The sequence below is a fragment of the Triturus cristatus genome, chromosome 2_2, assembly GCF_964204655.1.
Source record: "Triturus cristatus chromosome 2_2, aTriCri1.1, whole genome shotgun sequence".
NCBI lineage: Eukaryota > Metazoa > Chordata > Amphibia > Caudata > Salamandridae > Triturus > Triturus cristatus.
The window spans coordinates 985,920,191-985,947,243 of NC_140582.1; positions in this window are offsets into that span (position 1 = coordinate 985,920,191).

A 27,053-nucleotide genomic window follows, 5' to 3' on the forward strand; every position below is an offset into this window, starting at 1 on the left:
GTGTTGCTGTATACTTTTAATTATTTATTGGGGGTACTGTATTTATTGAGTTTTTACCTATTTATTGCTTCACTATATTTATAGGTCCACAGGACTTGATGGTGTACAATATTTATTGGTACAGTATTTATTGCCTCAAAATATTTAATTGCCTGTATTACCTGCACTGATATTTATGTCCCTTGTATTTATGATCACCCCTATTTATTGAATCTTCAGATAATATTTATGTGGCCTGCACTATTTAAAATTGTATATTGTGATTGACTTATTTATTTTTCCAATCAGCAACTAAGAGAAAAAGATAAAGAAGAATATTTTCATAATTTTTACGGTGTAGAGTCGTTTTTGGAACGGATGCACGCATGGTTATTGTATGGGTATATTGTATGCTTAGCACTGCGCCTGTTTCCTGACCACTCGAGCCAAGCTACCACAGTGTGTTCGGGGAGTCCACCACCACCCTGCGGAGTGGGAGTGGGCTGTTTCCAACATAAATTGGTGTTCAGTGGTGGGATCGAGCTGTGCCTACGTATACTCAACAATAACTGTGGGTAGTCAATAGGCCTACACCGGGAGTTTTCTCAATTGCGGCCTTCCTGATTGTGGGTTTTTGTTTTTTCCAAATTTACTCTGGTGGTGGGAGGAGGTATTATTAAAGGTACCCCCCTGCATAGTTACTGCACAAAAACCTGTCCTCTAACCTGAGTGGGCAAGATGGAGTTTGTACTAGAAAATCTAGAAACGTACACTGTGGCCCAACTCAGGGAGTTTTGCCAGCGGGAGGGGGTGTACTGCCCCCCAGGAGCAAAGAAGGGTGCACTCCAAACTAGCTTAAGGGCTTGGGGGGAGGCACGCCGAGAAAGCAAGGCTGAGGAGGAAGACAGGGATGGAGAGCCTGACCCCGAGGGGGCTGAGATGTACCAACCTGAGGTGGGGAACCTGTCAGCAGGGCCCAGAACCATTTCTAGGAAGGGCAGCAGTGCCTCTAGCGGTGGCTTGTCTGAAGTGGAGCTAACGGACCGGAGGGAGAAAAGACAGCTCACATGGGACTTAGCAAGGCTGGAGAAGGAGAAGGAGGAGCAGAGGATGGCCCATGAATTGCGACTGAAAGAAATAGATCTTCAGATCTTGAGAATCGGGGCACAACCTGTTCCTAATGGTGGCAGCCAAACCCAAGAGATCACCAGGGAATCCAAACCTTACCTGCCAAAGGACATAGTGGCTAGCTATGGAGTGGGCAACGATATCGCCAAGTGGCTAGCGGCCTATGGGGTCTCACTGAGGGCCCATGGGGTTCCGGAGAAGTACTGGGGAGGGGGATTGTATAAGTACATGCCTCCAGTTGGTAGGGATGCTTTATTGGCCCTCGAGGAGGATGAGCAGACCCACTACCCCACCATGAAACTGGCGCTCATCAGAAAGTTTGGACTAACACCTGAAAAGTACAGACAGAAGTTCAGGGGTAGTCACAAGCTGGGCACGCAGAATTGGGTGGACTTCCTGGACTATGCGAAGAAGGCAATGGAAGGTTGGATTCAGGGCAGTGAAGTGAGGAACTACGAGGAGTTGTTTGACCTAGTACTGAAGGAACACCTGCTCGAGAAATGTTTCCCTGAACTGCGGCAACACCTGGTGGATAGCAAGCTGACCAGTCCCCGGAAGCTTGCTGAGGAGGCGGACATTTGGGCTAGTACCCGGGTGTCCACAAGGGGGACTGGAGGGGATACTCAAAAGGCCGGACAGGGCGCCCCCCAGAAGAAAGAGGGAGGGGAAAAGAAAAAGGAGTTCTCCAAAGACCCCCAAAATAACTTCCAAGGGAAGGGAACAGGATTCACCTCTAAGGCTAACCCACCCAGAAACCCTAATCCTGGCCAGAGTCAGCAGCCAAGGGTTGTCCATTGCTATGAGTGCGGTGGCGTTGGACACTATAAAGGAGATCCGAAGTGCCAGAAACGTCCACCCCCTCCCACTGGAGGAAAGACCCCCGGAGTAGCTAGTGCAGTGCTCGGGGAGGAGATGCCCTTAACTAAGGGAAGGGAGTGGGCGGGTGTCACTTTAGTGTCCCTGGGAGAACGGGAGATGGTTCCTAAGATCCAGGTGCCCGCAAATACCGCAAAGTATGGGCAGTGGATCACCATCAACGGCCAAAGAGGGGAGGCTCTGAGAGACACAGGAGCCAGTATGACTATGGTGCGTAGTCAACTGGTGTCTCCAGAGCAGGTAATTCCCGATGTACTCCACCCAGCCGCGATGGCTGACGGCAGAACAGGTCACTATCCCGTGGCCGAGGTTCCCTTTGAATGGGGGGGGATTGCAGGTTCACTTCGAGTTGCCGTAAGCCCTGCCGTGCCAGTCGATTGTCTGCTGGGGAATGACATGGAGCACAACGCTTGGAAGGAGGTGGAATACCGGACTCACACCGAGATGCTGGGTACACCTGACTGGGCCTGTGTTAGCACAAGGTCCGCGACTACCCGAAGAGGGAGTTCATTTCGGCTGGAGCCTGGAACAAAGGCCCAGCCAGCTGCCAGTCAAGGGAAGAACCGAGGACAGGAGGAGCCTGCCTCGGCGTCTCCACCCCGTAGGACGGATAGGCCACCGGAGGTGGTGGACCAGGAGTCTGCGGAGGGGGACGTTACCAACCTGGAGGACCTACCCATCCCGGCCGAGTGGCACGTGGAGGGAGGCCCGTCCAGGGAGGAGTTCTGCCAGGGCCAGAGGGAGTGCCCTACCCTTGAGGGGCTGAGGCGACAGGCCGAAGCCCAGGCAGCAGGGAACGTTGAAGGGAACTACAGTGTTTACTGGGAGGATGGCCTCCTCTACAGTGAACCCAAGGCACCCCTACATGGATCGTCACGAGCCTTGGTAGTTCCTCAACGTTATCGAGCCTTCCTTCTGGAGTTGGCTCACGAGATACCATTGGCAGGACACCTGGGGCAAGACAAGACCTTCGCCCGTCTTGTCCCACACTTTTATTGGCCTCAGATGAAAGTGTCGTCCGATACCTACTGCCGGACATGTGTGTCTTGCCAAGCCAGTGGGAAAACAGGGGTGAAGCTGAGAGCTCCCCTGGAACCACTTCCTGTCGTTAGCACCCCCTTTGAAAGGGTGGGCATCGACATTGTGGGTCCGTTAGATCCGCCAACATCAGCTGGTCACAGGTTTATCCTGGTCCTGGTGGATCATGCCACACGGTACCCAGAGGCAATACCTCTGAGGACCATAACAGCACCTGTTGTGGCTAGGGCCCTGATGGGAATCTTTACCCGAGTGGGTTTTCCCAAGGAAGTTGTGTCCGACAGGGGGACCAACTTCATGTCAGCGTATATGCGGGCAATGTGGAAGGAGTGTGGAGTGACGTACCGGTTCACTACTCCTTACCACCCCCAGACCAATGGTCTGGTGGAGAGGTTTAACAAAACCTTGAAGGGCATGATCAGAAGTCTGCCTGAAAGCCTGCGGAGGAAATGGGACGTCCTCCTACCCTGTTTACTTTTTTCCTACAGGGAAGTGCCACAGAAGGGAGTGGGCTTCAGCCCCTTCGAGCTTCTGTATGGGCACCCTGTACGTGGACCTCTCAACCTGGTGAGAGACGGATGGGAAAGAACTCCCAGAAAGCTCCCCCAGGATGTGGTGAGCTACATGCTGGCCTTCCGGAGCCAAATGGCTAAGTTGTGGAAGCAAGCTTCTGACAACTTGGAAGCCAGCCAAGCAGTGATGAAGGCGTGGTATGACCACAAGGCTCACCCGGTGGAGTTGGAGCCTGGCCAGAAGGTGTGGGTGATCGAACCGGGAGAGCTTAGTGCCCTCCAGGATCGCTGGTCAGGACCCTTTGAGGTGTTGGAGAGGAAGGGTAAGGCTACCTACTTGGTGGACCTGAAGACCCCTCGTCAGCCCCTGCGGGTGCTGCATGCCAACCGCCTCAAACCCCACCATGAGAGGCCCGAAGTCATCTTGATGATGGTGACTGACGGAGGAGAGGACGTGGAAAGCGAGCCTCTCCCTGATCTGTTTGCGTCTCAAGAGAAGGATGGGTCGGTGGAGGGAGTGATTCTCTCCCCATCTCTAACTCCTGAACAGCAGGAGGACTGTCGCCAGGTCCTGGGGCAGTACTCCTCGTTGTTCTCCCTTGTCCCGGGTAGGACTCACCTGTGCGTCCATGACGTGGACACAGGAGACAGCCCACCTGTGAAGTCCAAGATCTACCGGATGTCAGACAAGGTGAAGGCCAGCATTCATAGTGAAGTCACTAAGATGCTGGAGCTAGGAGTGATTGAACCTTCTAGCAGCCCCTGGTCTAGTCCGGTGGTGTTAGTACCGAAAGCTGCACCACCGGGTGCCCAACCAGAACTGAGGTTCTGTGTGGACTACCGGGGACTGAATTCAGTGACAAAAACTGATGCTCATCCGATCCCTAGGGCGGATGAATTGATTGACCGGCTGGGAGCTGCCCAATATCTAAGTACCTTTGACCTTACTTCAGGGTACTGGCAGATCTCGTTGACTGATGGAGCAAGGGAAAGGTCAGCCTTCTCCACGCCCAATGGCCACTACCAGTTCTGTGTGATGCCCTTTGGGCTCAAGAACGCACCTGCCACGTTTCAGCGCCTGGTAAACCAGATCCTCACCGGAATGGAGAGTTTCTCTGCTGCTTATCTGGATGACATAGCCGTCTTCAGTAACAGCTGGGAGGATCACTTGCGTCACCTGCAAGCTGTTCTCCAGGCCCTGAGACAAGCTGGATTGACGATCAAGGCCAGCAAGTGCCAGATCGGGCAGGGGTCGGTAGTGTACCTTGGACACTTGGTGGGTAGGGGAGCGGTGCAACCCCTCCAGGCGAAGATCGAGGCCATCATGGCCTGGGAACCCCCCAAGACACAGACTGAGGTCCGAGCATTTTTGGGCCTCACGGGATACTACCGCCGCTTCGTGAAGGGGTACGGTACCATCGTAGCCCCCCTCACGGAGCTCACGTCCAAGAAACAACCTCGACGGGTAGTCTGGACGGAGGCCTGTCAGCAGGCCTTTGTGAGATTGAAGAAAGCCATGTGCGAGGCCCCGGTCTTACGGGCCCCAGACTTTTCCAAGGAGTTCATTGTCCAGACAGATGCATCAGAACATGGCATTGGGGCAGTGTTATCGCAACTCAACGAAGAGGGTCTGGATCAACCCGTGGTCTTCCTATCCCGGAGACTACTTCCCAGGGAACAGAAGTGGAGTGCAATAGAGCGTGAAGCCTTTGCAGTGGTATGGGCTCTGAAGAAGTTGCGGCCATACCTGTTTGGCTCGCACTTCCTAGTTCAGACCGACCACAGACCCCTTCGTTGGCTGATGCAAATGAAGGGGGAGAATCCCAAGTTGTTGAGGTGGTCTATTTCCCTACAGGGGATGGACTTTCAGGTGGAACATCGGCCTGGAGTGGACCACGCCAATGCAGACGGTCTCTCAAGGTATTTCCGCCTTAGTGATGAGAACTCCCAAGGGGTTGGGTAGCTCTCCCCACTTTCAGCTGGGGGGGACGCGTGTTAGACCTGTCAGCCCTTTGGGTGGTCCCTCCTCATCATTATTTATTTTGTCCCACTTTTGCCTCAAACCCTGTTTGAATTTTTCCTTTTTGGGAACCACCAGACTTTTTAGTGTTGCTGCAGATTCAGGGAGCCATTTTACCTACCCCTGAAACTTCTGTCTGAGGGCCTGGAGCACAAAATGGTGGCCACCTGTGACATCACCAGCATCCACTGGAACCTACCAGCACCTTCCAGAACATTCCAGGAGATTCCAGAACCCTGTGACAGTTGGAGGCGGTTTGGAATGTTGGGAGGTTAAGACAGAGTGTTGGCAGTTGGAGCTGGCAGTTGGCACCTGACTGGTGAAGAGAGAGCAGCACAACAGTGAAGGAGGAAGGAGTGAAGCAGCAGGGGTGGAAACTGGTGCCTGGAGTGGGGTCCATAAACCCACCCTTGATACTAGTCCCTACTGATGGATCCCAGCCTATAGCCCTGTGTGGGAAGAAGACAGAAAAACTCATCCTAAGGACCTGAACAGCAGGAACAGGCCTTAGAAGCAGAAAGCAGCAAGATCCTGACCTGGAAACTGGTTTCCCTGGAGTCCGGCGTCGAGTAGCCTGAGACCTGGAGCCCGAGGTGGAGAAACGGCGCTGACTGAAGTAGCAGACGTCGTACCCGGAGCCGCCTGAGGTCGTGAGAGGGCGCCGACGGAGGTCGTGAGGAATTCCAGAGGTCGAGGAGGAAGTGAACCGAGGTCGAGCGAGCGGCGTCATCGGAGGAGTGAAGTCCGCCCTCCGGAGTCGTCGGAGACCGAGGTAGAGGTGAACCGGAGGTCGGGAGTGAGGATCGCACTCCGGAGTCGCCCGGAACCTGAGAGGAGGAGCACCGGAGGTCGGGGGTGAGGATCGCACCCCGGAGTCGCCGGAAGTCGACATCGAGGCCAGGCCGGCCGACGTCATCGGAGCCGAGAGCGCCATCGGACCGGAGCCGCCCGAAGTCGACACCGAGTAGAGACTGCCCGACGCCGTCGAATCGGAGGTCGAGATTGAACCGAGGCCGCCGACATCGGACCGGAACCGCCTACCGGCGTCGTCAAAGAACTGACATTGTGCCGAGGCCGCCGAGACCGAACCGGAACCGCCTCACGGCGTCGACACGACTCCAGCGGCGTCGGAACATCAGAAAAAGGGCAGTAAGTGGAGTAGAGGGCGCCTAAGGCCCTGTGGAGACCTGAGAGACTGCTCTAAGGGGCTAGGGAGGTGCTGAAACCAACCTGACTGTGCCTGGGGTGAACTGGGACTAACCTAGAGAGGTGGTGTGGAGAGAGAAAGCCAGGGCACTGGTATTCCCCCCTTTGATCTACCTCAGTTTAGGCCTCAGCCTTGTCTCAGCCAGGGAGTAGCCCCCCTCAAGCCTTCCACAACCCTACAAGCTGTGCCTGGGCCAAATCAGCCCTTAGGAATTGAAATGTCAACTGATTACATGAGTGTTGCTGTATACTTTTAATTATTTATTGGGGGTACTGTATTTATTGAGTTTTTACCTATTTATTGCTTCACTATATTTATAGGTCCACAGGACTTGATGGTGTACAATATTTATTGGTACAGTATTTATTGCCTCAAAATATTTAATTGCCTGTATTACCTGCACTGATATTTATGTCCCTTGTATTTATGATCACCCCTATTTATTGAATCTTCAGATAATATTTATGTGGCCTGCACTATTTAAAATTGTATATTGTGATTGACTTATTTATTTTTCCAATCAGCAACTAAGAGAAAAAGATAAAGAAGAATATTTTCATAATTTTTACGGTGTAGAGTCGTTTTTGGAACGGATGCACGCATAGTTATTGTATGGGTATATTGTATGCTTAGCACTGCGCCTGTTTCCTGACCACTCGAGCCAAGCTACCACAGTGTGTTCGGGGAGTCCACCACCACCCTGCGGAGTGGGAGTGGGCTGTTTCCAACAGGGTTATACTGTAACGACTGTACATTATTTTACAAGATGCTTTCTTTGTTTCATTTCTTCTCTCTTCAATACGTGGTGTAGTTTCCATTTTCATTAGTGGATACTCACGGCAATCTTCCTTAATCACTAAAATAACGATGCTCCCCGTCCTATGACACTGAAAGATCCTGCAGACCTATTGTCACTACTCAGGTCGTGACCTAGACTCCTACCGTGACCCTGCAACCTAAACAGAACACTACACAACGAGAAGGAAGAATAAAAAAGTCTCAAGTGTTACTTTGTCTGGGTCTAAGATTGTAGCGATTCTTCCCAGGAACACTCTGATCTTGAAACAATGTTTTTGGTTCAGTCGTGTTCAAGCGAAGTTGCAATGGAATCGCTTTCTGTAAGATGTCGTCGTCCTCTTTCTCAGACAATGTCCCATTCAGGTGTGCATCGCTAAAGGGTACGAATCGTGAAACTGTTTCGCCTTAGCAGTCACCAACCCCTCTGCGAACCCACTGATCAAAAGGCAAGGGCAAAGGTACTTTCTTGCAGTGCACACCGTGAATCCAATTTTTCGTTCCTTCAACTTTAATTGCTGTTCTCGTTGTGAGAAGAACCATTCGGGGCTGTCGCCATCTGGGCTCCAAATTCTTTTTCCTCTGAAAATTGCGGACGCAGACCCAGTCACCTGGATGGATGGAGTGACCTGGATCTGTGGAAGCCTCCGGCAAAGCACTCCGAACCTGTTGATGAAGGACATGCAATTTAGTTGTAATGTCATGCAAATAGTCAATCAACATTGGGTAGGGCAAATCTGAGTACTTTTTAGGACGAGGTATTCCCCATATGTTGGCCGGACGGCCAAACACCACTTCATAAGGGCTAAGTCCCAGACGAGAGTGTACTGCAGTTCTGGTGGATAGCAAAGCTAACGGTAAAGCATCAGGCCAATTAAGTCCCGTACTTGCTTGAATTTTCGCTAACTTCAATTTCAGGGTCCCATTGTAGCATTCTACTAAACCTGCTGATTGGGGATGATTTGCCGCATGGAACTTTTGTTTGATTCCAAGACCTGCACAAACTTTTTGCATGACTTGGCCAACAAATTCGCTCCCATTGTCACTCCAGACAATGCGCGGCAATCCAAATCTGGGAAAGAATTCTTTAAGAAGGATTTTGGTTGTGGATAAAGCTGTGTTGTCTTTCAAAGGGTATGCTTCTATCCATCTCGAAAAGGCACATACTACCACCAGAACATATTTCAGGTTGTTGCATCGATCCATAGGAATATAATCGATTTGCAACACTTCAAATGGGTATGTCGGAGGAGCAAAGTGACCTGCTGGAGTGGGGGTTCCCTTTCCTGGATTATACATCAGACAAACGATACAATGCTTTACTACGTTGTCTGCACATTTAGGGATGTTCTCATTCTGCCAAACTGGAGCTAACAGTTTACAAATGCCTTTTGCACTAAGGTGAGCTGGACCATGAGCCATAGTAACCCCTGGGAGTACATAAGCATCTGGCAACAGCCATCGTTGATGTTCGGACAATTCTACCCAACAACCCATCTCATCTAACATTCCCGTACTTTCTCTCCACTTGCTTATTTCTCTTTCTGTAGCCTCTTTCTGAATCGTTTTCACGCTTTCCACTGTATTTTCACACATTCCTCTCTCTCTGACCCAATTCGCAGGACCTGCCATATACATTCGACTCATTGAATCTTTCGCTGTTTTCTTTGCTGTTTCATCAGCAAATGCATTTCCTCGTCCAACATCATCCGTAACCCTCTTGTGAGCACTACACTTCACTATCGCAATTTGGACAGGTAAAGTAAGTGATTCAAGGAGATCAGTCACTAACTGACCATGCTGTATCTTAGTGCCATGTGAAGTTAGGTAACCCCTCTCTTTCCAGAGACGCCCAAAATTGAACGCGACACCAAAGGCGTATTGACTGTCAGTGTACACGTTCACCCTTTTCCCTTTTCATAGTACACAAGCTCTCGTCAGTGCTATCAACTCTGCTGCTTGCGCTGAGTTGTGTCTAACACGCGCAGTTTCCACAATCGTGTGTAAGGTAGTTACAGCATAGGCTGAAACCGTATCCCCATTAGGCATCTTAAAACAGGAACCATCTACCCATAGAGTCCCATCTGGATTCTCTAAAGGGATGTCTCTCAAATCAATCCTTCCTTTTGTTTCTTCCTCAGTACGGAAGAAACAGTCATGTTGATCCTCAACACTCTCCTCATTAGGAAGGGGCAACAAAGTGGCTGGATTCAGAGTATTGCATCGTTTGATGTGTACATGACTAGCCAATAGCGTCAGCTCGTAACCAGTTAAACGTGCACTCGTGAGATGCTGTGTCTTTGTTCTGTTTAGTAAGGTATCCACTGCATGTGGCACCATGACAATAAGAGTGTTATTTAACACTATCCCAGCGGACTGTCGAATAGAAATCGCTGCGGCTGCTGTGGCTTTGAGACAATTAGGCAATGCTTTAGCTACGGGATCTAACGTAGCCGAAAAATAAGCACATGGCCGCTGTCTATCTCCAAATTGCTGTGTCAAAACTGATAATGCACAACCTTCTTTCTTGTGAACATACAGCATAAAAGGCTTAGTGTAATCTGGGGTACCCAGTACAGGAGCAGAACACAGAGCAGTACGTAAATCAGTGAAACTCTTTTGGCACTCGTCAGTCCAAGGAAGGGGCTGAGGTGTATCTTTTAAAGTGAGTGCCAACAAGGGTTTGGCGATCAAAGAGAAGTTAGGGATCCACTGTCTACAATAAGAAGTGATTCCCAAAAAAGCACGTACTTCCCTTTGTGTGGATGGTACTGACATTCGCGCAATTGCCTGAATTCGTTCTGGTGTCAATCGTCATCCCTCCTTTGATAGGAGATGACCCAAGTAGGTAACCTCTCGACAAACATACTGTAGTTTGGAAGGTGAAACCTTGTGATTCAGCTTGAACAAGTGATGTAGCAGTGCAACAGTGACATCTTTGCAGATATTTTCTGAGTCAGCGGCGACTAACAAGTCATCCATGAATTGGATAAGGGCAGCACCAGACGGCAAGTGAAAAGTATCAAGATGACATTTCAAAGCTTGGCTATAAATGGAGGGACTTTCACAGTACCCTTGGGGTGCGCGCTTAAACCGGAAGCTTTGGCCTCCAAGAGAAAAACCAAAAATGTCCCTACTCTCTTCTGCAATTGGAATACTAAAGAAGGCATTCTTTAGATCAATAACAGAGAACCAAGTCGCTGTGGAAGGTATCATAGTCAACAAGGCAGTGATATCTGGAACAACAGGAAATAGTGTAATCACAATTTTGTTTACTTCTCGCAGATCAATCACAAACCGGTACACAGGAGGCTGAGAAGGATCAGTACGTTTAAGAACAGGAAGAATAGGGCTATTGCATGTATTGCCTCTTGTTTCTTCGACCACATCCTTCCGAATGAGATCGTGAATGATTTCTAAAAGCGCCTTTTCACCTTCAGCAGAAATTCGATATTGTGGAATACGTGGTAATTCAACATTAGGCTTGAGAGTAACAACATAAGGCGGTATCTCAAGACAACCACATCGTTCGGACCTGTGGCCCAAAGTGCTGTCGGAAGAGAAAGCAACTCAGGAGGAAACTGATCTTTAGACAGATACATTGGGGAGATCAACTTTTGACCTAGAGTGAGATGTACGCCTGAAGGAGAACAATATATGGTAGCATGCATTCTTTTCAATAGGTCTAGACCCAACAGGTTTTCACCACAACCATTCGTTAACAGAAGTGAAGCTTCCAAATCATAAGGACCAACTGAAATAGGCAAGGGCCAAGAAACCGGATTGCGAACAGGGGCGCCAGAAAATCCTACAGAAACATTCGTTAAGCCAGACAAAGGTGCGCCAGGGAGTTTAGAATGAATGATAGAACTTCTCATTGCTCCAGTATCTAGAAGAAACGGCTCTGATACACCCATAGTAGTGACGTCGACATAAGGGCCATTTTGATCTACTGGGATTGGCACAACTCCTCTACTTTGTCCATGGCTGTCCTAGTTGGCATGAAGACTCTCATTTTCGCCTTCAACATAATGGTCCTCATTATAATATTGAGTGGATCTCACATTTTGCTGATCAAAATAGTTAATGGAATTAGGAGAAGGAAGGGCACGCTGTTCTTGAGTCAATATACCTCGACCTCTACCTCTGTTTGCTGACTGGAGGCCAGCACGACCTCGTGGAGCAGATGACGCTCCATTGCGCTGCAATAAAGTCGGACAACTGCTTTTAAAATGACCTTCCTCTTTACAATAGGCACATTGATTAGGACCTAACAAAGGTCGCGAAATGTATGGCTCAGGTTTCTGATACAATCTCTGAAACTGCGGTGGCTGTTGAGTTTGAGGCTGAACGTAACGTGGCGGATAAGCTTGCTGTAAAAGAACCTTCGTTTTTAGCTCTTTTGTTTTCTTTTCTTGTTTTTCTTTTTCTTCTTTGTCTCTATTCTCGTAATATTGTGCAGTAGCCAATATCTTAGCAGAAGAAGAAACAGCCCACAAACTTTCTGAATCCTTTAATTTATGTGACAGCTCGGGAAGCAAATTGAATACAAATTTGTCCACGAATAATCGCTGTCCACCCTCGGTAGCCATGTCCTGACCACTGTGATCGATGAATGTCTCTTCGAACCGAGTAAAGAAATCAGAGATACTTTCATCTTTCTTCTGTTTACATGCTGCTAGCTTATCCCAATTCACTCTTAATGCAGGCATCATAGATTTCATTAACGTAATGATTATACCAGGAAGCTCCGAAATCAAAGCGTCAGGCTTTGCACCACCCACTTGGTCTCTATCTGTATCAGCTATGGCATCCCAAGTAGCACCCAGTTCCTGTACATGATCCTCTTTACGAATCTTTGTCCATATTGTCTGTGGAACTACATCACCATTAGCATATCAATATCTGCCAGATTCATTATACAAGCATCGATTGTCTGCGATAATTCTTTGTAATAACCTGCTGGGTTCTTACGAGGATCTGGTAGAGTCTGCTTAAGGGCCAAAACTTCAGATCTTTTCCATGGTACATGTACCCATATACGCTGGAAGTGAGCAGGAATAAGAGGATTAGCACCAGCTGCTGGAACCTCTTATTTCCATACTGGAGGAACCTCTCTCATAGGATAATTTTTCGACGTCAGTTTAACCGACGGATCAGAATCAAGAAAAATCTGAGAGAATAATAAGGTTCTGTAAGAGATGAGTGTCCTTACAGCTTCCTCAACTTTGGAACCTAAAATAAGACCTTTTTCAAAATCAGTTTGGACATCTAATAAATCTTGTGAGATCTGACTCGAACTCACATCTTCCCATTCTTTAATGAGAACGTCGCACATTACATTGAAAACATACCTTTGTGTAGGTGCATTCCATTGCAAAAAGGTAGGCATAATATCAGATATACTATATTGTGGACCCTTCTTGATCCATCTTCGTGCAAGAGAATCTAGCTTCTCTCGTTCCTCAAAATCTGGAACTGACTACGTGATTGTCTTCGAGCAAAAGCCGGAGACGCATTAAGAGCTCCAAAGAAAGGAGATAAAATACTAGTGACAGAATCTGTGAGACGCTTACGCATAGACGGTGAATTAGACATCAGAACTGGAGACAGAATATTAGGAGAATTATCAAGAGAAGAACTAGGAATTACAGGAGGAGCAGAAGGCAAAGGAGATGATGGCTGAGAAACTGGTAATACCGGCAAGGGCGGTAATACTGGAGGAGGCAGATGCTGAGGAGCCGGAACCGGCGGAGGTACTACCAGCAACTGAGCAGGCTGTAACGGCTGAGGCATATTAGCATTTTGCGCATAGGGCAGAGGCAACCTCAATAAGCGGGACATTAGGGGATCTTCTTCTATATCTTTCTTATTATCAGAAGGAGATACAGGCAACATCGGATGGCATTTATCTATCGCCATACGATGTTGTCTTTCTGAAATTTCAGTCACATTGTCAATTTCATCATTTTTGAACTGTTGCGCAGCCTGTATAATCGTCATACCCTGTGCTTTCCTATCTCGTTTTGCTTGTTTAATTTCTTTCTGTTTGGCTTCCTTACGCCAAAGGCGAAGAGAGTCAAACATTGCCGGCCGGGCTTTTCTTTTGAACAAAACTGTTTCTAAATTATCTAGCACACTAGGATCAAAACTACAGTTTTCTGGCTATTTAAGAACACCATCTTTCTTCGTGTATCGAGTCCATGTCTCGTTAAAGGCAATGGGGCCGATACCATGTTTTGAGTAGAGCTCATGTGTGGGAGTTCCAACCGAAGGAATCGGACAAGAGTCCTCAAGTCGGGAGTCCCTATTACAACCAAGACAACAAATTCTTCCAAACTTAGTCAGACCAGGCATTTCACAATGACTCCGGACTGTTCACAAACTTCAAGGGAGTAAAACTCAGTTTACGCAGCACAAATGCACTTACCCTCGGTTTTAGTCATTGCAATGACTAAATCTAAGATACCTAAGGACATCAAACAAAGAACCAAAGTTGTGGGCGCGACCCACGAAAATACTTAACTTAACTAAGGACGTCTTCTTCCACCAACAGAGGCCCGTCTATCGTCTCGCTTTACCATACATCACCAAAGGAATGGGCCAAAGCAGGGCAGCAGTCAGGGTAGCGGTCGCCAGTAGCCGTCAGGAAGGAGTAACCGCGCTGCAAAAGACCTTCAGACCACTTTCGACATACAGGGGTCACTTGGTGTGGCTCGCGAACCCTCCGGAATTTTCTTGCGAGGTTCCTCACGACCTTCGAGCAGAACCGGTACCACTGAAGCCGCTCCACCGTGGGCGCCAATTGATGAACCAGAACCTTTTGGGCCTGGCAGCGCAGGGTACGCCCTCCGTCTCCTGGGTTCACCTGCTTCGATACACAGAGACACGGGACACTCTGTCGGCGGTAGAAGATTGGATTTATTTAGCTGCAGCTAGTACAGTTATCCTAGAAGTACACAAGGTAGGTTCTCTGGAGACTGCCACTTTACTCTGTGGCGCATCAGATTAAATACTATACAATATGACATTATTAACAGAACACACACCCCAAGCAAAGAAGAAAAGAGCCAATAGGGTAAGTGGAAAACAAAGTGGAACCAGTAAGAAGGGTTCGAAAACAGAAAGATCAGATGACTCGAAGAGACCTCTCCTCTAACTGTGTTTGTCATCCCACCCCCGAACTTAATATATTAACAGATTACAACTGACTTGCAGGTGGTGAGATACGTTTGTGTGTATTGGAGGACGGGCATGACACAAGAGAATGCTAGCAGGAGACAGTGAAGGCCAGTTGATAAGATATGATCGGGAAAGAATGGTGTGAGCCTACAGATAGTTGAAACAGGGATTAAGGAAGCAGACACGGATTAGTGTACTCGGCTAGTCCAAACACCAGCCTCGCAAACAAGGCCGAGGACGTATTTTGACACTAAGCTAAGGGAAAAGCAGAAAATACTTCGTTCGCCGTACTGCCTGAGTGGTGGCAACACAAAATGGCGGCGGGTTACAAAATGGCGGGTCGATTCGATCGTAATCGAAAATCGAAGTTCCTCAAAAGCATTGTTTTTTAGTCAACGTTATGTCACTTTTTAGGTCTCACCTGCCAACCACAATGGGCTGTTTCTGAAGAGGTATTGTTTACTGTAGAGGGTGTGGAAGTAAGTCCTCTCCCAAGAAGACGTCGTAGGCAGGAGTGGATGTTGAATAGTAGTTGTTGGAAAACGAGGCAGCATCTGTGAGGCCTGCACAAATAACATGACTACATTTGTCCTTCACTGGGAACCAAACACCCAATTGTAGCGCCTGACTCTCAGAGGGTAGCGTTGCAGAGCAGTCTGAGGCTGACTCAAGGGAGGTGGTGTGGGCTGGTAATCGCCATTTGCAGGTGCACAAAAATAACACTCAATAATTGATTGTCCAGTCTGTACTTTGCTTTATAAAAGTAAGAGTACATTTATTAAACACACACACCACTCAATACTATGCACCAATTTACAAATATACATAAGCTGTTGGAATTACTTTGTGACATTGCATAACATCTCCACCACTCACGCAGGGGGGGTGGGGTCTAGTACCACCACTCCCATGTATGCACATCAACTTGCCCCCAATGCAGTTAGTTGAACATAACCTGGAGCGAGGGCCCTGCGCACTGGCACCATCCCAGTGGCGACCCACCCCATTACCTCAACAAGCATTAAAAAGGGGTAAACCTGCCTTGGTGACACATGACCCTGACTGAGCATCTCCTACTGACCATAAAGTATGCACCTCTATATCTTAAGGGCTAGCAGTCTGGGGTCTTCACCTAAGCGCAGCAGCAAGAATCCATGTTTACGCACACTTTAGAATGACAGTACTCATCACCTTAGTTGATCATTTGAATGCATTGCAATTACAGCCCCTAAGGGCATCACAGATGAAATCACAGGATTGCGCATATACAGCCAGACACCCTAGCAGGACTGTCTGGCAACATAACCCCACTTGGCTGATGACATCTCCTTACACATGTGACTTACAGTCCCTTCAAAAGAAGTACTCCTGGCAACTACACTTCTCCTGCAGGGTCCCTCTTCACTTTAAAAGGAATCCCAGGTAAAAGCATGAGATTACGTAAATACAGCCAGACCCCCTAGCAGGAAGGTCCAGCAACATAACTCCATTTAGCTTAACATCACCTTACACGGGTACTTCACTCTACACATGTGACTTTCAGTCCACCTAGAAAGAAATAACCAATAGTAAATGCATTTCGGTGCAATTACACCACTTCACCTCCAGGGGATGCCCTTCTCCAGACATCCCCCAACTCAGCCCTTCACTCCGTGATGCACTTCATAGTACACCCTCAGCTGTAGAACATAAGTTCCAGCCTAGAAGGTGTTAAAGGCTGGCTGTGCCCTTGAGAGGTTATTCTTTCAGATGCCCCGTGAAACTTAGGGGTGGACTGTTCTTCTTTATGCTGGGGGAGACTGCGTGCTCCTGCAGCCCCCCTGCACCCCTTTTCACATATGAGGGTGACCCCCTCCTCTGGGGGCCACCAGGCACCAAAATGGCAGATTTCTTCGTGCTGGGGGGGGGGGGGGAAGACTGTGCCTCTCCAGCAGCTCCCCAGCACCTTTTCAGAAGTGAGGGTGACCCCCCTCCTCTGGGGGCCACAAAGCACCAAAACGGCAGATTTCCAAATGCCTGGCGACGCATTATGGGGCGCTTCATGCTCCTCTTTACCAGCCCCCGCCACTGGGAACACTCTCCTCTGCCCTCTGGGACTCTGAGAGGGTAGATTCAGCAGTGTGCTGTCTTCACTGGCTCCCTGCGCCAGCCTTTTGCCAGGCTCTCCTTCTGGGACTCTGTTCTCCCTGCGCAGAGGCCCCTGCTTCTGTGCATCAGTCCTGGGCTCTTCTTCTGGTGCTGATAGGGTCCTGGGAGCAGTCAGGGGGTCTCTCCTTCCAACTGCCCATTGCACCAGGCTCCAGCACCTTCACCCTCAGCAGACCACACCCCAGAGAGCCCTTCTCTTCCTGTGCAAGCACTTTTTAAAAGTTGAGTAGGGGGTTGGCAGGAAGTCTCTGTTGGTCCTATCAAACAGTGACACATCACGTCCCTGCCCCTGCTCCCTCCTTCTTGTCCAGCCTCTGAGCTTGTTCAAAATGGTGTCGTCCAGGGTTTCTGGCCACATGTCTGAAGCCTCATCCCCCACGCTGCCTTCCCTCCTTGGTGCAGCCTGGTGCCTGGCACCCAGTGACAGCTGCTAATTGATGAACCTGTATCCCCTCCCATCTTCTCTTCCCCATCTTCTCTTCGTGGAGAGGAGGCCCTAGCTTGTGGAAGAAAGGTTATCAATCCATCCAGCTGAGGTCAGCCCTCAGCCTGGGTCTGGTCCTGGCTGGCTCACAGAAATATGACCCAAAAGCAGTACAAATATGACTTTGGACTCTGCAGAATACTTCTTTTCACCTCCAATACAATGGACTTTAGTGCATGTCTGGAAACTGTAGGCCTTGTGGAAGTTAATTTAGCCATAGGCCCCACATTCCCTTAGGGAAATAATGAAGTGAAAACACAGTAAGACACACTGACTTTCCCTGGCATGTTTCCAGTGTATAAAGCCTATTCCACCCAATACTGCATAAGTCCTGCCACACCATTCACTTTGTAGCTGCTCCTGGACTGCACACGCTAGGAATCTCCCCTGAGCTGCCCGTACACGTGTGCACACGCATGTACACATGTGTCTGCATGTAACCAGCCCGGTGTCCCTTACTCCAGCTGCTGCGCAGTGGCCTGGTCAAGCCAGGGGAACACCAGAAAAATCCCCATGCAGTCTCTTACATCCTGAGTTCACTGTGCGTGAGTCCCAACTTATGAGGCTCCCCCACAGTAAAAGCTCAACAATTAGGTGCTCAAAAAGCAAAAAATCCAGGCGGTCCATAGTGTCAGAACCACCTTCTAACAGTAGTTTATTCAGGAGAAGGCATAGATTAAGACCCCATCCAGCAGCAAGTTCAAGACAACTGACACCAGTTCAAACAAAGCTAAGTAGCTCACATTCTAGTCATCTAACATTCCATAACCCACTACTGCAAGAGACGTCACTAGAAATGCTAAGAACACCACATCACCTCCCCCTTTCACAAATTAATAAGTTGAAACAATATCAAAGAAAACAAAATAAAATAAATACAACAAAAACACTGTATAACAAAACACATGAAATATCACCAAGAAGTAGCACAATCAAGGAAGACAATCTTGCAATCTCAGAGGAACGCGTTTCACACGAATAGGTCTGGATCGTCTTTCATCAGAACGAGACTTTGGGAACACTTCATGTGTAGGAGGCACACTAGTGCCATCAAGAGACGTGCCAGGGCGAACTCTCGCAACCCTACTCAGGTTCCAAATTTTATGATCACTTGTCTTTATAGCATTTTTAAACACCTTGATGACCTGAAAAGGTTTGCTGAACTTGGAGATACCGCCTGTTTTCCTAGGAGATTTGATTTTAACCCAATCACCAAGACCAACAATTGTACTCTTCACAGCTTTTCTTTCATCATATCGAACTTTCCGTTCATCCATCTTTCTTTTCTCCCTTTCTCTCCAACCATCCGTGCTACCCACATTATCACACACCAAGGATCTCTTATCACACACCCACAATGGGACAGCTTCAGTATTTGCCATCCTACCCTTAAACAAACGAAAAGGAGCCACCCCAGTGGAAGAATGAGGAGTGAACCTATACTCCCTGACCTTTTTTTTTAACGCAACCTCTCAATTTTCACCAGCAGACCTAGCTTGTTGCATCGATTCCTTCAAGACTTTGATAAATCTCTCTACAACACCATTGCATTGTGGGCGATACAAAGCAGACCTCTTATGCTTAATTCCTCTTGAAGCCAAAAACTCTTGCATCAATCCTGATGTAAATTGTACACCATTGTCTGACAGAAGTGTGTGTGGAAATCCCTCACTTTCAAAAATGTAATCTAAGAATTCAATTACAACAACCGCCTCAATTGAGTTTACCACCTTAATCACTGGCCACCGAGAAAACAGGTCCATACATACAGTAACATATCTATCTAGAGAACTAAACCTCACAGGCCCTAAGATGTCTATCGAGATGTCTGACCAAGGACTGACAGCTTGCTCTCTGACAACCATAGGTTGGGTTCTGCATTTAAGCAATTTGTCACAATCCGCACATTTTACACAATCTCGAACAATCCTTTCAACAAAAACGTCCATGGCTGGCCACCAGTATGCTTCCCTAATTCTTTCTTTGGTCTTAGCAATGCCCATATGAGATGCATGAGCAGTGTCAACCAGTTTACTTCTTAGTAAAGAAGAGGGAACAAGCTTACTTCCACGTAACAGAAGTCCATCTACTAGAGCCAATTCTTCTTTCACATTCCAAAAACCCTTCAGGTCCTCGCTACAATCTTTCTTGAAACAATTGTTGTGAGCATGCGCAGCCAGAACGTGTTCCCTCTAGACTTAAGTTTGTCAAGTCTATTCTGTACGACCACAACGCTCTATTTGCGTGATACAGCAACGATGAAAGCAGAGGCATCGATTTCCAGGTTAAGGAAGCACTGTAACCGCAATGAGCATGCGCAGAGAGAACGTGTACTGAGTGTTCCAGTTGTGCGTTACAGCAACGAAGAGAGAGAAAGAGGAAACGTCAAACCGGAGCATGCGCAAACGAACAATTTGTCTCCAGGCTCCGTTAAAAAAAGATAACGTGGGAGTAGACTCTTGAATTTCAGTGAAACTACCCCAGATGTCCGTGGATTAGGAACGGGACACCATGCTGTAAGAAGGTAAAAAAAAAAAAAAAGATCCTACCGTTTCACAATGTTTTGTTGTTAGTAGAAGCTTGCGAATTCATGGCAGTTGTACATTTTTCTTCTCAACTCACTCTCATTCGCTCGCAATGAAGCGGTCCTCCAATCTTCATTTAAAAGTTGAGAAGTGTTGAGTAAGGAACGGAGCCTTTTTGTAAATGGTTCGCCGTTGAGGTCTCTTATGCCTTTAAACGCGCAGGTAAATCGTCGCCAAAATGTGGGAGTAAGTACTCTCCCAAGAAGACGTCGTAGGCAGGAGTGGATGTTGAATAGTAGTTTATTTAGGAGAAGGCATAGATTAAGACCCCATCCAGCAGCAAGTTCAAGACAACTGACACCAGTTCAAACAAAGCTAAGTAGCTCACATTCTAGTCATCTAACATTCCAGAACACACTACTGCAAGAGACGTCACTAGAAATGCTAAGAACACCACTCCCTTTAAAGGCATCTTGTTATACCGCCCCCCGGATCACGATCAGAGTTCCTGGCCTCCATGGACTGCTTACTTGAATCAGTAGCAGGTGAAAACAACTTCTCCATTTTAGGTGACTTTAATTTTCACCTCGAATTACGGGATGACCACGATACATCTGCACTTCTATCCGAATTTGAAGCGGTGGGATTATCACAAATTGTCTCCGCCCCTACACACTCTGCGGGACATACCTTAGATGGTCTTTTTTCCAATAACCTACACCTTGTCCTAGGTAAAATTCTCCCTCTGACCTGGACAGACCACCACGCAGTCTTCTTTGATATCCACACCAAAACCACCCCACCCCCTCTTTCCACTCCCACACCACCCCTTCAGTTCAAAGCTTGGAGCAACATAGACCCTCTCAAGTTCCACTCTTCCTTACTTGTCTCCCAACCCGACCTTCCTCCCACTAACCCCGACCTAGCGGCCATTCTCTATACTCAATGGATCAGTGATGCAGTCAATCTAGTTGTTTCGATCAAACAAAGATCTTCCAATAGAACTAAGGCTTCCGCCCCCTGGTTCAATGATTCCCTAAGGCGTGAAAAACAAAAATGCAGACATCAAGAACGCCTTTGGCGTTTAAATTATGATCCTGTCCAAAAAACCCTTTATAAACAATTACTTGCCAAATACAAACATCTTCTTATCGCAGCAAAAAGCTTTTTCTACCGCAGCCAAATTGAATCCGCACAAGACTCTGCTAAGCAACTTTTTCAGGTTGTCTCTAAATTATCAGGACAAGGAGTATCCCCTCCTATCCCTACGTCTCAGACTCTCTGCAACTCTTTGTCTTCATATTTCCAAAAGAAGGTCATCACCATATATGACAACTTTACCTTAAATAATTCATCTAACAAAAACAAAGCAGATACCAATCACCACACAGTCCTCCCCCGTCCCCGGGAATCTACCCTCATTAATACCCCTCACCCCCCCTGCTTTGAGAAATTCACTGATGTCTCCTCTGATCTAATTTCTCACCTTCTCTCTTCAACTAAATCTGGCTCACCTAACGACCCTTGCCCCCGACCACCCTCAAACTTTTTCCTGGTGTTATAGGCTCCAAGTTAACTGATATATTCAACTCTATGTTCAACACGGGTATTTATCCCTCCATTTGGAAAAAAACAGTAATCAAACCTCTCATAAAAAAGACTAACCTTGATCCAGCCGACACATCGAGCTATAGACCTATTGCGTGTCTCCCCCTACCAGCTAAAATTGTCGAGAAAGTTATGAACAGTCAAATAGCCCACTTCATCGACGAAAATCACTTACTAGATGACACACAATTCTGTTTTAGAAAGGGACATGGCACCGAAACTGCCCTCATCAAAGCATCTGATGAAATTAAACAGATTTTGGACTCAGGAGGAGCCGCCGTCCTCATCCTGCTCGACCTCTCTGCGGCATTCGACACGGTCGACCATGCCACCTTAATAGACCGTGTTACCACCTTAGGCATCTCCCATCTGGCAAGGACCCTCCTCTCCTCATTTCTCACTGACCGAGCACAATCGGTCACTCTGGGTAATTTCAGCTCCCCCCCTTTCACCCTCCCATGTGGTGTGCCACAGGGTTCCTCGCTAAGCCCGACCTTATTCAATATTTATGTGTCTGACTTGGCCAGGGTCATTAAATCCTATAATTTGTGTTTAACCTCCTACGCTGACGATACCCAACTTGCGCTTTCGGTCCACAACGACGGAGCCAAAGTGGCTGCCAACTTCCAGCAGGGAATGCTGGCCATAAGCTCTTGGATGGCAAATAATTGCCTTAAATTAAATTCCACCAAGACGGAGGTGATGATTTTTGGTAATCTCTCACCTCCCTGGTCCCCTCTCTGGTGGCCAGCAGATCTTGCCCCGCCCCTTCACCCGTTACTAAAGTGAGAAACCTCGGAGTCACCTTCGACACCAAGCTCTCGTTCATGCATCATGCTAACGCAGTGGTCTCTTCAGCTTTTTACACCATCAAAATTATAAAGAAACTTCTGCCATTTGTTCCAATACCGACCGCCAAAACCCTTATCAGCACTCTTGTCATGTCCAAAGTAGACTATTGTAATAGTCTTCTTATTAATGCCCAAGAAAGAGTTCTCAACAAACTCCAACTAGTGCAAAACGCGGCAGCAAGGCTCCTAACAGGCACCCCCAAGTTTCATCCTATTTCGAACGTGATACGCCATCTCCACTGGCTCCCTGTCAGAAGTAGAACTAAGTTTAAGGCACTTTGCCTCGCCTACAAGGCTACCCATTCCATCGGACCCCTCTTCCTCATCCAATCACTTCGTCCTTATATTCCCTCTAGATTACTACGCTCATCCTCAGCCAATCTTCTCATTGACCCCCGCACAAAAAAAGCGTCATGGGGAGATAGATCCTTTCTCTCTGCAACCACTAAACTCTGGAATAAGCTCCCCCTCAACATTAAAACCTGCCCTTCCCTTCTCGCCTTCAGGAAGCAACTAAAGACTTGGATTTTCAACCAATAAATCATCCTCTTCACCTCCTGGTCACTGTCCTCAGCGCCGAGACACCCACGGGTATTTGCGCGCTTAACAAATTGCATAAATAGAGGGCTTGAAACATGCCTATTGGTTACCATTCTTTGGCTTTGTTGTCACTCGCATGTGCTGCCTCCTAATTGGCTGCCACTTGCTCATGTCACTCTGTTCAACAGTTGGAGTTGCAACCAAGTACTGCTTGAATTACTTTTACTAGTGTCCTTTTACTGTTCATCCACTGCTTGTTGGGTTTGAGGTTCTATTTTATGTATTCTTCCACCATCACATCTTCCCTTCCCATCCCCTTGCATCTTACCCTCCCACACTCAACCTTGTCTGTGTTCCTTCCACGCGCACCAATTCATTTTCTGTGTTGCCTCCTCCCTAACCATGAGCAAAAAAAGCGTCATAACCTTTTTTTCTCATAACCATCCCCTCTCATGTATTTTGTTTTGCCCATTTCCTACCTTCCAACCTATCTCACGTTGTCTGTCTTGCGCACCCCCTTACAACCAGAAGAAAACAAAACACTATGTTGTGGTCAGCACTGGCAGGTCATAATGCTTTTTTATTTATTTACCCATGGTTCTTTCATAGGCAAGCCCTATTGACTTTGCTAATACTTTTCTAGAAATATTTGACTAATTCTTTTGGTACTAATGCCCGCCTTACATGGTCTACGACATCACTGGAATGTAATATCTTTCAGGAAAATACTGATGCCACAGTAGTCTCTTTATCTTCTCTAGGCCTGGCAGTAAATGTCCGCTCTGATTGTGGATTTTGTGGAGTTTTCCCACTCCCACGCTCCACGTAGAGTGAAGAGTTCTGAAAAACTCTGCATAGCGGAGCAGAGTTGTTCCTTCCTCATGGCTCACCAACATTAAGTTGGCGAGCATGAGTGAGTAAAATTGTATATGAGATCACCTACTGGGGAAATTTCTCACCGAGGCCAGTCGCAGCAGGTCGCTACTGCTCATGTTGAGAAACCTGCCACTTGTATTGAGGAAACTGCCATTCGAATGGAACATCTACTTGAGCTGCAGAAAGAAGCAGTGCACGCGTGCATTGTGCGTGGTGCTATTTGTGCTGAATTTACAGCACGGGACAAACTCCCGGCACACAAAATCAGTGCAAGCAGAGCGACTAACCCCCCTCGGCAGCTTGCAGATCTCTGCGTTTTTTCGGCTTCTGCGTCGCAATACTCTGCAAACTCTGCCCAGGCCTATTCCTCAGTGCAGTATTACCGATCCATTCCAAGTTCTGCAGCTTGGTATGGGAGGTAAAGTGGTAGAGGATGTGGCGTAACAGCAGAGCTGCTGACTGTAGAAGCCGGGAACCATTTTTGAATCTCCATGTTGGCTCAACTTCCTGTGATTCCGGGCAACTCACTTAGGGCCATATTATCAAGGAACGACAATAACATTATTGCCGCTTTAGCGACAGGAAACTGCCGCTAAAGCAGCGATAATGGGCTTGATAATATGCCCTTGTGAATTCCCATAGAAGCCCAGGTTCACACCAGAACCTGGGCTTCCATGGGAATTCACAAGGGCATATTATCAAGCCCATAAACGCCGCTTTAGCGGCAGGAAACTGCATCTAAAGTGGCGATAATGTTATCGCCGTTCCTTGATAATATGGCCCTTAATCTCCCGTGTCTAAAACAAAAATAAATGTGACCTCGTGTAATTTAATTGATGCTCATGTAAAGCGCTCCAAAACCTTCGGCAGAGTTTGCGCTGTATAAAATTACAAAATAATATGTGGTAATGCTGTAAATTTTGGCCTGTTCTGAACGCCAGCACACGGATTATAGCTGATAAATTAAGAGTACGGAAAACTCGCCGGCCCTTTGCAGCATTTCGTTTATTTTATAATCCTGATAGAGTGCAAATGTTTACCATACCGTGCCCTGATGTGCACAGATGGCACGCCGATGAATTTCCATTCGGTGTTAAACTGCTCAGCGGTAATCGATTCATTTGGCATGCTCTAAAAACCACATTTCGTTGTAAATCCATTCTCTTGACACATTGCTCACTGCCATGAGCTATAAAACGTGAGAAACTGTTCTCTGTGACCCTCAGTTCCTCCTCTGTATTTACCCACAGGAATATAGTGCATATGCACTACTAATTATAACGAATGTATGAAAAGATATATTGCTGTTATGGTTGGTTCTGGAGATGTGAATAAAGCCAGTCACTAAAAAGAATAGATCGTGTCCGCGAGCCGCCGCCGCATCATGCGTCTATTAATGTGCTAGTTTGCCTGGGGCCCTGCCGCGCGCTGTTAACCAGAGTTTATTCTCAGCTGGAGACAATAACGAGCTAGCAAATGACCCTGGCAAACGACTCACAGATTGACCTACAGTTAAGAACATGTTTTTATTAATTTATAAGTGTGGGGCTTGGCATGGATTACTGGGGCTGTCCCTGTTTTACTGGAAGTTGTCCTTCGAGCCAGCCTTCTGTTTAATTCCTGGGTGATTGTGCTGATGCAGTCGGTGTAATGAGGGCTAACAGACCCCTGGGTGAAGCTTGCCTTGGGCCAGACACAACACTATCGGATTTGAGCGATGCAACATTGCGCGCTGTATGAATGACCTATATGCACAGCATGCATCTCTGTATGTACACATCTCTGTAATCACTGGAACATAAAATCACATCTGAAAATAGCTGTGTGGAAGCGTTCACTCGCAATGACATCCCCCGCAGCCATGCCAGCGAAATGTACAAACACATTCCCACCGCTGTCTTATTGTCTGGGGAATATCTGGGGAAGGAATAGCGTGCTATATTAAGCAGGTAAATTGCAACAAATGAAACATATTTTCTAGTTTCATTATTCTGTTTCCAAATCAGTAAACCTGAAACATTATATTTGCTCTGAAATAACTGAAACATTTTAATTATAGTGGAAATGCGCAATGACAACATTTATCTGTGTGCAACGCCGATTCCATTATTAACAACAGGGTGCAACGTAGAAGGCAACATCCACCTTTCCGTGACACCTGCCGACACGTTCTGCCCTCTGGGGCTCCTGCCATCGTGGGGGGAGAATTTGCTGTAACTCAAGAATTACATGCCACCCTGGGAACAATGAATCCCAATTTGACTTTTTTATGATTTTTCATATAAACCTATTAAATGAAGATAATTACAAATTCAATGCTTGAAGCAGTCAAGTGGATGTCACATTTCTGCAACATATGATTGTTAAGAATCATATCTTCATGAGCTTTATGAGATTCCATTTAATTTTTCAAGGGAAGGTGTGTGGTCTATTAATATTGAAGAAATAACGGTACAAGAGCTTCATGTTTGAGTAAATGCTAATCCACATCACTTGAATACTTGTTATCTCAAAACAGAGGTATTTCTCCTGATGTAATCTCATAGCAACACAAACAATCTTCAATCATGCAGAATAAAAAGATCAATCCCTGAAATAAACATAAGTTAGCAATTTGAGATCACCAGGCACCATAAATATTATTTGTTGTCCTTTTTGTTCTTTCTTCTTTGCTGTTGGAAAGAAGTTACATATCATTTTGTGACCACGTAGGAATGTCAGCAGTGTTCTGGTTAATGTGTATTTTCCCTTAAATTATATACTCTGTGCTTAACATAGTGTTCGTTTGGTATTGCCTATGGTATTATTGTATATAGGGTGGCTCTGACATCCTTGGCAGGGTATTCCCACTTCTGTCTCTGACATTAGGACTCTATGAACTGTCCACATGCTAACCATTGGCAAAGTCCTTGCGCTCTCCCCTTCAAACTTAGTAAAATTGGCATACACCCAATTGGCACATTTATTTTACTTACAAACCCTTAGTAAATGGTACTACCTGTACCCAGTGCCTGTAAATTAAATATGGCAAGTGGGCTGCCGCACACATCATGCCACCCAGTTCAGTAGCACTATAAAACATGTCTTAAGCCTGTCACTGAAACCTGTAGTGCAGTTTTAATTTGATATTTTAACCTGACAAAATAAACCTTTCGCCAGGCGTAACCCGTCCCTTTTTAATACGCCTGAGTCACCCATAAGGTAGGCCTGATAGGCTCACAGGGCAAGGTGTATGGGATTTAAAAGGTAGATCACGTGGATTTAAGGTTTTACATGTTGTAGCA